General features: G+C 43.3%; 1 long non-coding RNA gene across 1 annotated transcript in view; it reads right to left on the bottom strand.

Annotated features, from left to right (window-relative positions):
* The window catches only part of LOC140214201 (uncharacterized), a 58,256-nt gene extending 44,217 nt beyond the window's left edge, over positions 1 to 14,039 (bottom strand). Inside the window, exons 1-2 of the long non-coding RNA XR_011891122.1 lie at positions 13,764 to 14,039; positions 12,770 to 12,825 (exon numbers count right to left, since the gene is read on the bottom strand). This is a non-coding gene — a long non-coding RNA (uncharacterized lncRNA). The remainder of the gene's footprint in view (positions 1 to 12,769; positions 12,826 to 13,763) is intronic.
* Between the last annotated feature and the right edge of the window lie 2,623 nt (positions 14,040 to 16,662).

The following is a 16,662-nucleotide window of genomic DNA, read 5'->3' as shown; positions in this document are numbered from 1 at the left end:
ATGATGAAGCTATTGAAATTTAACTGCACATTCCTTTGGCGCTGTACTTACAGTTGTCTCGGCGATTTTCTTTTTCGGAAAGTCCGTAGAGATATCTCGGGCACGAAACCCGTCAAGCTGACCATTATGATAAAGGCCCTAAAAGCAGGGGCACCTACCCACCGATAGGGATCGTCCAAGAATCAGGGGAATTTCATAAAAGGACTAGAGGTATGAAATGTGAAATATGTAACTCTGACAAATAGGTGAAAATGAGTACAATATGGAGATCTTTCCTTGAACAGCCATTCTGAGATGCACTAAAAATAGAAATAAGATGAGCGAAGAACCAAATAATTAAGGAGTCTCACACTACAGAGAAAATTATTTTACCTGTGCAAATAAATTACTCATACATAATATCAGTGAAATAACTGTTAACATGAGGGGTTTGGCCAGGCCGAGAAGATGCAAAAAACAAAAGACATGTGAGGTGACGACACCGCCTCGATGTTCCTCAACCAGCATGCCGTTACGTCATGGATTTGTATGGCGTCTGTTAGGCCCTAAATAACTAATCATTGGTGAAAATGAACTTTACATAGCGTTCTAAAGGAGCCAAGGACTTAACATGGCATGTTTCAGAACATTTCGCTCAGCCAATATGGGCGATATACGAAAGAAAAGAAAAATGCTATGGAACCCGCAATGTCAGAGTGACATGCCAGCCCGGGAATTCGGCGCAAAATGAAATAATAATAAAAAGAATGGAATTTCGACCTTAATTTTACTTCGTATAATCAACATATCCTCGCAAAAAAAAAACAATATTACCATTAAAAGAAGATCTTAGCAATCCAAGCTCATTCAACGTATCGTTTTCTCCTTTAGTGTCACTTTAACAATGAGATAACCGTTTCGGGCCAAGCTTGCGCCTGTCTTTTACCTCTTCTTTTTTTGTCATGCCGTTGCCAATCGCTCGCGAACGCAGTGAGAATAGCTCCCGAAGATCTCGGCTGAACAACGAGTAACCATGACAGGACACCAGAGAAAACTGGATTATCGGCTTCTAGCTTCCCTGCTTCACCTATGGAAAAAGCTTGAGTAGCCTTAATACTATAAATTTTGTCTGTGTATGAGGCTCCCTAACGACAAAATAATGCGTTCTCAGGCAGGTACCCAAGATATTCTTGCGGGGGGGGGGGGGGGGGGGGGTGTACGATACCCCAGGGTAACTTTTCCATGAAAATAAAAGGCGGGTGTACTTTTACGAATCCAAACGTTAATAATTCCCATCGTTTGGTGTAAAAGCGCGTAGACCCACAAAACATAAATAAAGTAAGGTGTATCTGACAAGTACGGCGGTGATATACACCTCTCCTTTGCTTGGAAATTCAGGAGCCACATCAAATTGGCTCGAGCAGAAAAGAAACAACAGCCAAGACCACGTCAGCAAGCGAAATTGTAAAAGGAAGACTTGTAGTATCGTTTTCCTAATTAGCTCTGGAAGAATCATAGAGAAATACATATTTGTCGAACAATGACAGTTCTTCTGGATCACTCTTTTACTAGTCTACCAAGTTAAGCGCCAAAACCCAATCGTATAGTTATTTGAGCAGTTGCGTAATGATGCGTGGCCGCTAGTCCCATACAACCGCGTAGAGCGCAGGACGCTGCTGTTCTAGACCTAACTAACGGTTCTAATCCTAAACCTAACTTTACAGCTGTTTTATAACCCTTGGCTGTCATATTGTTGCCGTTTTTGAGCACTGTATTCAACACCACGTTTTCCAGATGGAGCAAGGATTGTCAGTGACATGGCAGAAATAACAGTTATTCCCCGCTTGAAGAACATCTGGCAGTACGAATCAATGTCAAATTCCTCGTGTGCACTAAGTGGCAATAATATTAGTAAAGCTATCACGGTGTCTTCGGATTTGATTTTATGACATGGCTTCGTGTCTTCAGTCCAGTTTTTTTCTTTCTTTTACAGGGTAAACGTCCCTTTGAAGAACATGGAATCGTTTACTTCAGTATTTAATTGCAAAGACACAAGCAAGATGGCGTTCAAGGCCAACAGCAGCGGAACTTGCGTGCTGTGGTGAATTATGACGTTAATAAAGCTATCTTTTATCACATTCCGTATTCGGAACTGTATTTGACGCACATTCGCATCTCGGAGTCGTTTAATCTCTTTCTTCCAAGCGCGATATGCTAACGGCAGATTTATCGATGAGAAGTTCTCACATATTCTTACCACTTTCAAGAACAACGCTAATGAGCATACGCGAGACGTATCCCACACGCGTGGCAACTATTCCAGCTGATAATGTGGTCTTGTCAATCCATGATTCTTTAGCAAGGTATGGGAAAGAATTTCACGCCCGAATAGCTCAGCTCAAAATAAAAAATGATTGTATGTGTTACCCATGGCCTCTTCACAAGCTTTCACTCACAACTTCATACGTGTGAGTATGACGTGACCGAGCCAGAATATACTTATTTGTTTATTGATTAAAAAAAAACTTACAGGTCCTGCATGGGGAATTCAATAAGTGAACTCTCCGCGGAGCAGTTCCTTTCGTTTTTCTCTCTCCTTCAGTGTCTCCAAAATTAGGCCAACACCGTGACATCCGCGTCTCGGCTGAGCTCGGCGGATTTGGGTGGGAATGTTGGATTCCGGGAAAGGTTTAACCAACAAGCACTCACTCAAGTGTATTGCCAGCCACTCTGCGGACATTCTTCTCCGGTTATGCTTTTGCCACTTAGGTCACTTATTGCAGCATACACATTTATGTTTCTCATTATAGCCCGCGGACGCAGTAGCTGCGCATTGGCGCCATGCCCTTTCTGGTTTCGGAAGCACCCGCACTGAGCGCAGTGGTGGGAGACATTAAAAGCTGCCGTGCCAAGGTCACTTGCTCGGCTGACTTCAGTAGTCGTCAGTTCTACTGCGGGACACTGCCTCGTAGTCTCTCTCCCTCCTCCAAGGGCAATGTTATGACTACAAAGCTTCGCTCGGTATTGTAACGTGGTTAACAATGTCACGTGGTTAAAAAATGTAAACAGTTAACTGGGCGAACTTCTAACCTCATAAATTACGACATCGCTAGGCGGTCGTCGTAGAAACAAGAGCAGTAAGCGATCGTGGAAACAACTGACGGCGATGGCATACCACCAATCCGCACACATCGGTGAACTTTCAAGAGGCGCTCGCGTAAATCTGCTATGGTACCACAGCATCGTATATCTGCGTGTCAACAGTTTCATATGAGTGGCGGGCCTTTTTTCTACTGCAATATTAGAAATGTATGAGATTCGTCATATCGGCAGTGCTTCTGGTAGCGGTTGCGCGAAAGAGAAAGAAAAAGCAGGTGGGCAATATCACACAGCTATACTATCGCACATATTTTAGGGCAATCGCTTTATGCGTAAGATGCCGGAAAAAATATATAACATGTTGGTTGCCGACGTACATAATCATGTACAGAAAAGAACGATAGGCAGGGCGTATAACTAGCGTATAAAGCGTGGATATACGCTAGAAATACGCATACAGGGTTATTATAATGCGTGATACGAGTGCCCTATTATCTTGCACCTGTTACTTTGTACCCTGTAGTATTTTGCTACCCTGTTTTTACCGATGCTTAACGCTTCGTGCTCCGATAGTTCTTTTAGGCTTCGTGTTTTCTTTTTATTGGGGCGTCTGCTCTCACTTTTCTTTTTGAGATTTCATGTCTTCGTTTCCTTTTCTTTCCTTCTTTACTAGTACCCATTGCAAGCACTTGCGAATAATATAGGAGGCTGCGATAAAAGCTGCGGTGAGAGAGCTTGAGGTGGCGGCAGTGAGTCTCGCAATCATCGCAGATAAAAGAAACATGTTTTCACAAACGAGAAAATTAAAGAAGATTACTTTAACACTGCAAGGTAATTTTCATTGCAACAACAAATCAGTATAGAATGACAAGCGAAAATGATGCAAAAATTACACACTATTACATCGTCACACACTTAACACCACGTACATGTAAGTATAGGTGAGAAAAACACATCTAAAATCTTGGTTCACATTCATACAATTTGGACACAGATAGCTTAAGTGAAAGAATTCGAGACCGTGGTAAGTGTATCAATTGCGGTGTCATGAAAAGAGTTGAGCAGACTGGGTAATTTTTTTTTATCATTTGCAAGCGGTAAGTAGTTAATCAATGTAGTTAGTTCAATATTCCTGATTGGCTTAAAGTCAACATTTTTTTTTGCTGATTGGCGATTTCATTAAACTCGGTGCTTTCAAAGTTTAGGTTTGAGTACGATATTCGAAGTAGAGTGCTTATACAGAGTGTTTCAGATAATCTTGGCCAGAGTATAGAAATATACCGATGCGCTCTAACACGATGAGAATAAATAAAAGTTGCTAAATTTGGTATTTATTTATTTATTTATTTATACATACTGCAGCGCAATTTGTGCTATAGCAGGCGTGGGTTGAGAAAGGTACAGAACATGCATTGGAGTATAGAGCGGTAAACAGAAGTGAACCCTTTTACAAAAGAGCACTGATGAAAGGAAAATACAGAAGAAGTTATACAAATGCTGCCGGGCATGGCTGAGCACTATTATGCATCTGTGATGGCGGTTGCAAAAATTTGGGATGAGCGAATAGACCTAGGTAATGAATTCCAGTCTTCGATTGAGCGCGGAAAAAAGCTCAATTTGAACATGTTAGTACGTGCGTAGTAGGGTATCAAGTTTAGGTCATGATGTCTTCTCGTTATGATCCTGGCGCGAAGTTCATGTAATTATCACTTGAGAGCCTAACCAAAGAATTGACAATGCAATGCAAGGATTTTAATAATTTGACACGGCGACGAGAAGAGAGCGTGTTTAGGTTCAAGGAAGAAAGTGTTGAAGAGGATGAAAAGTCGCGATAGTAACGATGACATAAATCGCACAGCTTTTTTCTGTATTGCTTCTAGCTTATTAATCTCTAACTGCTTATGCAGGCTCCAAACTACAGATCCATAATCAAGAACAGGGCGGATTAGAAATTTATACATTAGTAACTCTGTCTTTAGGAGATCGGGTTAGCGTTCGCCTCAAGTAACCTAATTTGTTTAGTGCTTTACTGCATATGTAATCAATGTGTTTGGACCATGACATGTTATGCGTAAAAATGACACCGAGATACTTATACTCACAGACCTTATCTACTGTACGGCCATTGAACGAGTAACTAAAAAGGGAGGGGGAAGATTTGTTGCAGAAAGACATCAGAACGGTTTTATTGAAATTAATGCTCATTTGCCAAGTGTTACACCAATCGCAATACCTAGAAAACGACTCTTGAACGCGATAATGATCATTAGAAGAGTTAATCACTTCATATAGAACGCAGTCATCAGCATAAAGACGGATCTTAGAAGAGCAGTGAAGTGGCATATCGTTTATATACAATAAAAAAAGAAGCGGCCCAAGGACGTAGCCTTGGGGCACACCTGATGTCACATCAACAGTAGCGGAGTCAGTCGAACTGTAAGAGACGAAGTGGGAGCGAAATGAGAGACAGCTTAAAATCCAGTTAAATAAATGAGGATTATTCAGTACAGCATTAAGTTTACCAATAAGTTTAGAACGTAAAACGGTGTCACAATGCCTTCGAGAAATCTATAAAAATGGCATCAACCTGGTTGCCTACATCAAGGTTAAATGAAATGTCATCCGTGAACTCAGCAAGCAGCGTTAACGTGCTTAAACCGCGCCAAACCCATGTTGCATGTTAGACAGTAAATTATTTGATTCCAGAAACAGCGTGATGTGCTTATGAATGACGTGTTGCAGCATTTTGCATTACTGTGACGTCAGTGAAATTGGCCTATAGTTCGACAAACACTGCTTATCTCCAGATTTATAAAGAGGGAGCAATTTGGCTAACTTCCATGAAGAAGGTGCAGTAGCGGATAAGGACTCCGTAGGCATGCCATACGGAGGAGTCCAGAAATTTTGACCGCCTGGGGTTCTTTAACCTGCACCTAAATCTAACTACACGAGTGTTTTCGCATTTCGCCCACATCGAAATGCGGCCGCCGTGGCCGGAATTCGATCGTGCGACCTCGTACTCAGCAGCCCAACACCATAGCCACTGAAGAACAGAAGAACACGGGTGATGTGTCTATTTCATTGGTATTGTTACTGCATTGCATTTTTGTGAATTTTGCTCAACTAGCCCAAATTAGTTCTCTTGTAGAAGGCATTTTGTTCCTTTGCTCCTTCGACGGGGTGAGATGAAATTGGTGTGATTGTCATTAGGGGCATTACTTCTTTATATGCTCGATTCATGCACATTATAAAGACCGGGAGAAGGATAAAATGACAAGCTTTATTGTTTGGTTTATAGAGTTCAGCATCCCCCAGAGACACAGAGGACATTGTATGGTTGAGAGCTCTGCATTAATTTCAAGCATCTAGGCTTCCTTAATGCGCCAACAGAGGGTGTTAAACGAGTATTTTTGAATTGTGTTTTCGCATTTTGGACCACACTCAACGGAATCGTACTCGCAACCTTATGCTTACAGTAGAAGACCATAGTCGCTCACGAACCGCGGTGGCTACATGATAGATTTCTTCGTGATGCGACCTTGATAAGAGCAAGATGACCGCGGTTTGTTAGCTTTATTTTCTCCCTCATTAGATAATCAACGTGACGCTTTTCTGGTGTATAATTCGAAACAGACATGTACCGCTTTGTTGCTTGTGCCTTGAGAACAGCCTAAATGAGAACTATATGCGCCCTTACTCACAGATTACGATGGGGCGTCGGCGACTCATCCTACTGTTTGTGGTATGCGCCACAAATGCATTTGACGACAATTTGTTTTCGAGGAGCCGTCAGTATCAGTGTTCACTTTCACGCGTGCACTGAGTGCCAATCTTTCAGCGATAAACCGTTTGCGTTTACCTTGCAAAAATTCTCTCAAGTAGGACACCTGCGTCCGTGTGACAGCCCCGTGTGCAAAGCCAGAGGTGTGTACGTCTATGGTTTGCCACCCTGTGTCGTAGCAAGTTATCACTGCGGGAGCTTTCTAGGTGCTGCAACATGTTAAGTCTTGCTTAACTACCCAAGAACTACTTATGATATGGCAGATATACGAATAGAAAGGATATTTATAATGATGTTAATCGTACATTGCCTAATGAAAATATGTTCAAGTACTAAGATCCTGTTCGAACACGACTACGTACTTGCTTATTAATTTTCATGCTATGCCCCAGGGCAAACCAGAACACACGCAAACGCAATCTTTGTTCATAGTGCAGATTATAGGCAGCGATAGTCTGCAAGATATCATAGAGAAAATGCGTTAGCTTCTCACATTCATACCAGTTTTATTGTTACTATTCAAGTTTCTGGATAATAAGGCAATAATCAGGAAGCAACAATGGCGTTGGGCCACTAAAGTTTATTATATATCTTTTAAGGAGGACTTTATATTTGAAATCATCGCGTACAAAATCCACTGGGCAAAATATTGGTCTCAACTTACATGTCTTGACCAATATTACACGTTGGGACCAATATCTTGATACCAACATACACTATGGTCTCAACTTAACACACTGTCTATTGTTTCAGCGAAAGATACGCAAATGAAGTCGTTATCACTAGCTTAACTTTCGTTGCTAATGCGCCAAATGTCTCAGCGTCTCCTTTGTTTGAGAAGCACCCTTGAGATTTGAGCTCTTTATTTTTCGTTGAAATGCCGCTCGCCCGTAGTGGCACGGGCGAGCGGCAGTACCTCGTTAGGGTGTCTGATTTGATAAAGTGGCCACAAATATGTCCCCTAAAACATTTTTTTCTCTAGTAGTTGAACTGATTTTGTCATCTATAAACAGCAGCAGTGACCCTTGCGATGATTTTTACGCCTACGTTTGAAATGGCTAGAAAGATGCACACCCCATTCCGGAAGACTCATCATTAGCAATTTCTTTCATGGAGATAACGTTGAACATGAAGCAGGACCTAAGAGGTAGGCACTACGTATATGTATGTATGTACACCTTCTGTGTTGTTCAAGTATTTGCTTCAATTTAGACTGAGGTCCCAAGGACTTCTGCTAAAAAATTCAGTAGCCATTGTCATCATCACTACCACCGTTCCAGTTAGGTTCACTGCCCTATAAGGATTTGCCCTCAATATCTCCAATTTCTCCTGTTCTTCGGCATCATACAGCCACCAATTCGGCAACGTAATCGACTAAATGGGAATGTACCGGAGGATATTTTTCTCATTAGTGTTCGGTATTCATAGCACTAAATGTTTCCTTCCAGTAATCCTAAAACGCATCTTGAAGGTAAAACGGGTGCACACATTAGATAGACCAAACTATGGCAGACACAACACAATCGAGCGCTTATCTTGCGTCTACGTTCCCGTGTCCCGTGGGAGGTGGGGCTTCTCAAAGCTGCTGTATGAACGAACAAGCCCGGCAACAGTCTTTAGCTCTCACCTGCCAGACCAAAGTACTCTGTGTGAACATCAATATTAAGGAAGGAAGAAGAATGAGTCATGGCCTGTTATCATGTAATTGATCAGAGGCAAGGAAAGCAAAATAAAGTCAAGGATGACAGAAGATTAGGCGAAGTGATGATAACAATAATTTTGCAGCTATATAATGGAGTGGCTTTTTGAAGGACATAAATAGGACAAGACCATTGGAGAAGCTTCCCTAAAATGGACAAAAGTAGGCTTGTTACCGTGGCGAGCTGAACGCACGCATAATACAAGAGCAGGATCAAAGCAAGGGAGAATCCTATTCATAGGCTCCTATCCTTCGAAGCGAGAATATTCTTTGTTGTTTTCGACGCCTCCTAGAAGATTTTGACACCCATGACCTTCCAGAAATCGACCTACGTTGACTGGACCAAGAAGGACGATTGAAGGAGGATTGGCCAATTATTGGCTCACACCCACTATAACATATGAAATGGCTAATTCAAACAGCATCGGTTGATCATAATGTGCTAATCTATTAGGACGTCTGTTTGCTTCGCAGACACTAATGTGAGGAATTATATGTTAACGTCTTATGTACAAATTTACTTTATATTTGTTGCGTTACATAGGTAGTATTATTAGCAGAAAAAATTTATTGTACCAAATATGACAAGCGGTCTTCATGCTGGTCGGGGCCCCTATTCTAGGGCTTCGCTGCTTTTGGTTTGCGACCTACTTTAAATGAAAGAGATGGAACACTGGCACTTTTTTGACGGTCAGCATACAGTTGTTAAAAAGGGCCCGTTTGCTGGTACTCGTAGTGGAAACACAACCTTCACGTTCATACACCCACAAAGATATACGGCGAGGTACTGACTGAGCCAGCTGCAGCAGCCATGCCACACTCGGGAGGGTATTCCCAGAAAGCTTCGTTTTAAAATACCTTTGTACATAAACAATTACCCTACTCGTGGAATGTAAATACAGAAGCTGTCATTGGTACACTTTGTTTTAGGCAGCTTATGTTATGTTTTCGTTAGCCAATGCAATATGGGTAAACGCCTGCATACCTACTTCGCTCCTTTAATTAATAGCTCTACAAACTGTTATACCAAATGCTTCATCCTCTCTCTAAGGCGAAACATTTTGAGTGCGTGTGTTAGAGAGACAGAGTGTATGTGAGACAGAGAGAGGGATACACACAAAAACAAGAAACGTCACGACGAAGGCCACCCTACTTCCAGGATGAAAACACCAATAAAGTACGACACAAGGACGAGGACGTGGTGACCGTGGTAACAAAAACAATACTATGATCTCACGAAGACGACCACGAGAATTTAGCGACATAACTGCAACCTTGATGGCGACGAACTTTGACTAGGACACCAACACGACGGCGATGACATAACCCCTATGGTGGTCTGACAAAGACAGCACAGTAACGAGGACGACGAGATAAGGGAACGACGATGAAGGCATAGCGGCAATGACGCGTAGATGACGACGACACCTACATGCTGAGCACGACAACCACTAGATTACAAGATTATGGCGGTGTGATGACTATGTGATAATGTCTATCCATGGTAGAATGTATAAGCGTGACTGAAGGAAGACGTAGAAATAAACAGATACGCACACAGCGCTTCGGGAAGCGCTGTGTCTGTGTATCTGTTTCTTTCTACGTCCTCGTTCAGTCGCGCTTACACACTCTACCATGGATTCTAACCAACTATCCCGCCAACGTGTTTTAACCATAATGACTATGACGTCGGGAGCATGACTGCTTAAGGGCTGCGGAAGCAAACAAATTTGCAGAAAGCATCGACGATACGTGTCAAAGTAAGCGAAGAGCCCAAACGAATTAACGAACGCGGCAATGAATGACTACTACTCGTAGATGAACGACTTCGCCATCGAATGACATAACGAGTGAACTAACTATCGAAGGAGCGGACAAAAGAAACACTGACTGAATGGTTGAATGAACGAACGAAATAACAAAAACAAATGTTCTGCTGGAACAAAATAAAGAAAGACTAAACGAGCGAAAGAAAGGACGAAAAACAAACGAATGAGTTTTTCGTGGCTGAGAGACCACCAACCAACCACCAATACGGATGAAATAGGCAAAAACACTATTCGCTTAAAAGGTGCAACCATAAACATTCTAAAGCGGGCGCTGCTGTTTTCACCACCACCACTCCTTAAGTATGTCGTCAATGAGGACGCATACGTTGTACATGTTTAAAGTAGCCACTTTTTGCTGCCACATCAGTTAAGTAGTCATGCCACAGAAGACAGTCATAATCACGCCGTCTTGTCAACGACGGTGTGTCGTAATCTTCTGCTGAGAATGTCGCTTGGGCGACATTATTTATTATTATCATGATTATTATTATTATTATTCGTAGTAGTAGTAGTAGTAGTAGTAGTAGTAGTAGTAGTAGTAGTAGTAGTAGTAGTAGTAGTAGTAAAGTAGTAGCAGTAGCAGTAATAGTAGTATAAGTTGCTAACAGAATGCAACAATGTCACTGGGGACCACATTACCTCTTACAGGATGACGCGATTGTTTCCCTATAACCAGATGCATTGAGCAACGCGCTAGAAATTCTATCCCATAACGATAACCTCCTAAGACCCCTTGCACAATACGCTCGTTGCCTCAACTCTCATTTTTCGAAACTGACTCGGCAACGATTACTCAAGATATTTATTCTGGATTTACTGTCCGGGGCATGGGGAACTCTAGGGAAGTGATTACTCATATTTTTGTCATACGATTTCGAGAAATTTCACACTAAATTGATCTTGATGTGTGTTGACACAGACAACGGAAAGCAATCTCAAAGCGTGCTTGTACATTTTTGAAATTGCTTGAAAATCCAGATTGTAGGAGCTAGATGCCAACGTACCATAAGTATTTCGATCCTTATATCTGCGTTTAGGCGATGAAGTGCAGTTTTTACCAGAACAAACATGACCAGACGATTGCTTCTTCCCCGTATATGGACATGCACTTATTGATGTCTAATCATAGTATGTACATAAAGAAATGTATTACACGTTTGTAAGATACAAGAAAGCAATTATTACCAGCTAGAGAAAAGCGAATATGTCCAATACCTGTATTCAGTATAAGGATGATAAGATCAATTTTAAGATGTACTGAGCGACACGAGCTCGCAGCTGCAACAGCAGAAGGTATACATGGCCGTGCGTGATCGTCTATGCAGAGCTGCCGAGCCGTGCTTTCTCAAGATCCCAACTGCCTCGAATATGTCCAGAATACGCGTGATGAGAAATGTATCATCCTTCTCGGTGCATGCACCTGTCATCAGCATTCTTCCCTAGACAAGCATCACACATCGCGTTTGTTCTCGTAAAAACGCTTCACATAAGGCTCACACTGCACGTCGGCCTGGTTTTGGTGTTTGTAATTCTAAAGAGCTCCTGAACGTTGTGGCGAACAAATACAAAAATTGAACGAGGTGAAGATTTGTGCATAAACATTGCATTGAAATACTCGTTGCATAAGATGAAATCAAATAATCGTGCGCATCGCCGTTAGTGGAATATTATGTAAATATATAGCTTCGCTTGAAATATTTGTCAACGTGTTCGTTCGATGTGCATATAAGTTTTCGTTTGGCAAATTTTTCTCTCCTTGTCGTATTTCTGATTCACCATGTTTCCCGCTCATAATGCCGTGACAGAGAAGAACAGCAGGGCAAAAAATCGGCAAGCGTAAACCTGCCTGCTATAGTCCTTGAATGCACTCTGTGCAAGTTTCGATTTGCGTTTCGGAGTAAGGAACGAATTAGTTATGTCTTCAGCGTGCCCACATCAAATTTATAAACTCGCTACACTGAACAAGCAGTTGCAGTGCATTTGCCTAAAGGTTGCTTCAAGTACTACCGGAACGGGACATAAAAGAAAGCGAAGTTTTACAATAAAATTTAGCCGAAAGCACATATCGCATAGCTTATACATAAAACGTTCATTGTACATATTTATGGTGAGAATTCAGCGCTAGTAAAGACGAGGAGAAATGAAGAACCTACCACGAGCGCTGAATGAAGAGTAAAGGTTTTTTTCAGAAAAAAAAAAAACAAATATTCAGTAAAACTTGAGCGTGTGTGCGGACAAAAAGAGTGCTCGTGGTGCGTTCTTACTTTGCTTTCGTCTTCTCTCGTGCTAAATTTTATTAAACATCAATCAGTACCAACTTGTTCAGTTCAATCTCCTTATTGAGCGTAATTACTTCAAAGCAACAGAAAAAATTGGGCTCACCTCGTCTGCAGGGAAGCGAAACTTGACCTGGCTGTCTGTGCCCCTCATCGTTCGAACTACGAGCCACGCGGAGGTCATGCAAGCACGAGCAACCGACATTGTTTCAGTCAATTTGTGGCGCCTTTTAACATATTGCGGCCTCAAGGCAAGAGCTAAAGTGTATCGCGAAAACAGATAAGCCTTCTTACGCTCAACCACAGGAACCGCCATATGGCAAAATGGCAACCAACACGAAAGCAAGCCGTGATATCAATGCTGTCTACGTCATTTGCTACTGCGACTAGAGAGAGAGAGATTTACGGAAAGGCAGAGAGGTCGGCGTGAGCTACAACTTGCTCTGGCCTGTTGCTCTACACTGGGGAAAAGGGACGAGGAGGGTAAGGGCTGATGAATGAATCTTGTTGATGGTATAAGGAAGACGTGCGTATATACAAAATATACAAAATTATACGGCGCCAAAGGAACGTTTTTATCATCATCATCATCATCATCATCATCATCATCATCATCATCATCATCAGCCTGGTTACGCCCACTGCTGGGCAAAGGCCTCTCCCATACTTCTCCAACTACCCCGGTCATGTACTAATTGTGGCCATGTTGTCCCTGCAAACTTAATCTCATCCACCCACCTAACTTTCTGCCGCCCTCTGCTACGCTTCCCTTCACTTGGAATCCATTCCGTAACTCTTAATGACCATCGGTTATCTTCCCTCCTCATTACGTGCCCTGCCCATGCCCATTTCTTTTTCTTGATTTCAACTAAGATATCATATCAGATTCTTTTTATCAGCAAGTCAAGAACTAATGCAGTGGCGTGCTGCACTGAACTGGCAGATGTAGTGTATTTGCAGAACAGTTGATAAGCATACTTCGCGAGCAGAAAAGGAAAGCGTTTTACAGCAAAGAGGAGCAGAAGGCACTCCGCATAGCTACTACGCTAAACGTTGCTCATGCGTAAATACTTCGAAACAGTTGCAAGAATTGGTCTCACCTCGTCTGCTGGGAAACGTAGCTTTACCAGGCTGTCCATACACCTTTGGTTCTAACCAAAGAACCGCCGAAATATCCGACAAAAATGAGCAGCCAGGATTCTTCCAGTCACTCTGTAGTCCCTTCGAAAAAGCGGCGTGAATTGCGGCTTGTCGGCTCAACCTAAAGCTATTCACCAAAGTAGGGGGGCACTCTTGCATGCAACCGCATGCACCGACATATGGCAAAATGGCGACAAAGGTCCAAGCAAGCTGCGATATCAGTGCCGGCTACCCCGCTTCCGTGGCGAAGGCAGCGTCCAAATGCAGAGGAATTGCCGAAATCGAACAGCGCAGAGCCGAATGCCCATAAAGACGCTGATTTCGAAGATGATAGCCCAGCAACTCGTCAAACTAGCCGTTTGATAAGCAAATTGCGATAGAAAGAAAGAGTGAGGGAAACAAGCTTTTGCTACGTGTGGTTCTTTAGCGTGAGCGTTACCTCGTTATCACCAGTAGAACGAAAGGCAGAAGCATTTTCCCTCTCTCTCCCTTTTTTTTGCTGTACGTACACTCGCCCACAAAATATTGCGGGGTGCGCGAGCGCGTGGCGAAGCGACCCTCCTCCCCTCCTCGCGGAGAACCCCTGGTATCGAGACCGACGCCTGCGCGCATGCGCGTCCCTCTGTGACTGCAAGGGTGCCTGTTTCCGCGATTCCGCCTTGCGCGCCGGCGATATCCGAGTGTATTAGCAAGGTGCCCCTCTTGCGATATGCGTCGTGGCGGCTTCGACGGGCAGAACTTCGTTTATACAACGAAAATCAATTGTTCATTTTCGTCTTGCCTGTCTCCTTCTGTAGAGCGCGTTTTCTGCCACTCTCTTCTGCGGGAGAACGCCCCGTTAGTAAGAAGAAAGAAACAACGAAGATTGGCCACTAAAAGGTGCAGCGCAGAAAAAAAGGAAATGACTTGTTGCGCTCGCCACCGAGCCGGCCCTATGCCCCAGCGCTCTTGACTCGACAAAAAGCGGCCGCAGTGGCGCACGCAAGCTCGTGCTTCTAAACACGCTTCACATAGTTTCGCCCGTCGAAGCCGCCACAGCGCTTATCACAAGAGGGGCACCTCGCGGCTACATTGGGATATCACCGGCGCGCAAGGGGGAAGCGCGGAAACATGCACGCTTGCAGTCTCGGAGGGACGTGCAGGCGTCGGTCTCCACACCAGGCGTGCCCCGCTAGAAGGGGAGGAGGGTCGTTTCGCCACGCGCTCGCGCACCCCGCAAAATTTTGTGGGCAAGTGCACGTTCGTCATCTTTAGGAAGCGGAACACATGACTGCGTGGCAAATGTCCTCTGTTGCGCGCCACCATGGCGAGGTGCGAAACGCAAGAGGAAGACGCTGTTCTGTATTCGGCCTGCACCCCCGTACATTGGCCATAATGGATGGGTCATGGCTGATTTGATTTTGCCAATTCCTGTCCAATTCTTTTTGACCTTGTAGGCTTGTGCTTATGTCAGGTTATGTATCTTGCAATACTGTCATTTTTACCCATTTAAGGGCCTCACCCAGACCATCTTTCCAAAGAGAGAGAGAGAGAGTAAATGATAAATGAAAGGTAGGGAGGTTAACCAGGACTGAGCCCGGTTGGCTACCCTACACAGGGAAAGAGAAAGGGGGACGGAAATATTTTCCAAGACATCTGTAATATCTGTAATATAAGTCACCCCAACATTTCTAATGTGTCTTTTTTTTTCCTTCTTTTGGTTCTGTTTCTTCTTTTCTGTTTATACTGTGCGTAATCCTTTCGTATCTCCTAAAATTTAACTGCCATTTTTGTATTCTCTGTAACACTGTAATAACAGCTCTTCAAATGTATTTTGAAAATGGTCCCCGTACAAACCTTTGGCTACGGATCTACACCAATTGTTCGTACCAGCTGTCGAATAGAATGATGTGCAGTGATGAACTAACAACTGTTTATTTTTTTTCTTGACTAGCTGCTGCAGCAAGATCAAAGCGAGTATCACTGGTGTTCGCAAATTCTTTACAACACTTCGATCGGCACAGTAGTTAGTTCAGAAGTTGTCTTCGTTTCACGTAACATGCCTTCGAATATACTTGACCCTCGTAGTTAACTCCGCGAGCAAATTTAGAAATAATTTTCTTTCGTTAAGCACGTTATCACTACCTTCAGACAGAGGAATAGACCGGTACAATAAGTTGCCTCTCGCCTTTCTCCTTAAAAAAAAAGAAAAGACAAGAAAGGAAAGGCAAATATGCCGTACACGTGACAGCTCACGCGTAATAAGCACCACCGGGCTGCTTTACATGAACTAACAATATGGGTGCGCCGGGCCTGGTGACCAACTCTATTGAGTGAACCCCTCCGCAAGCGAACTTCACGGCTTCGTGTGCCGGACATTTGATATGATATGATACGTGTGCCATCTGATATGACGTGCACACACTCATTATGCATGATTTGACCGAACGAAAGAAAAATAGTTATTTCTGATTCGACGCCTTTTCGCCCTTAGACGTCGAATATTGATCAAACGTTTTCGGGCTGCACCATTTCACCTGCCTGTCGCACGACCTCACAAAACCGCAAAAACTCACAGCGTCAAAGTGACGTGTACGCGTTAAAGATGCATTGATATGCTGAACAAAACTGAATTTTCTTCTGAATAGCCGCAGGCTGCCCCGTTCCGAAAGGAATAAAAGATGGCTGCCGACGATCGCTCATGCAATGGCTGCTCGCACCTGCCGGAGAGGATGGGTTTATTTGCGTGTAATAAAACTTTCTGCGTGGCCGTGTAACGTTCCCAAGACTTTCGGCACGCTTAACCTCGTTCTGCCAACTCTTCTTTGCTGAGGATCCGTTTTAGCGTCATTCTTAAGTTTCCGTTGCATGCCGCCGCGA

This window comes from Dermacentor andersoni, chromosome 11 (assembly GCF_023375885.2).
Source record: "Dermacentor andersoni chromosome 11, qqDerAnde1_hic_scaffold, whole genome shotgun sequence".
NCBI classification, from domain to species: domain Eukaryota; kingdom Metazoa; phylum Arthropoda; class Arachnida; order Ixodida; family Ixodidae; genus Dermacentor; species Dermacentor andersoni.
Note: the sequence above shows the minus strand (reverse complement) of the source record. Positions and strands in the feature narration are given on the sequence as shown.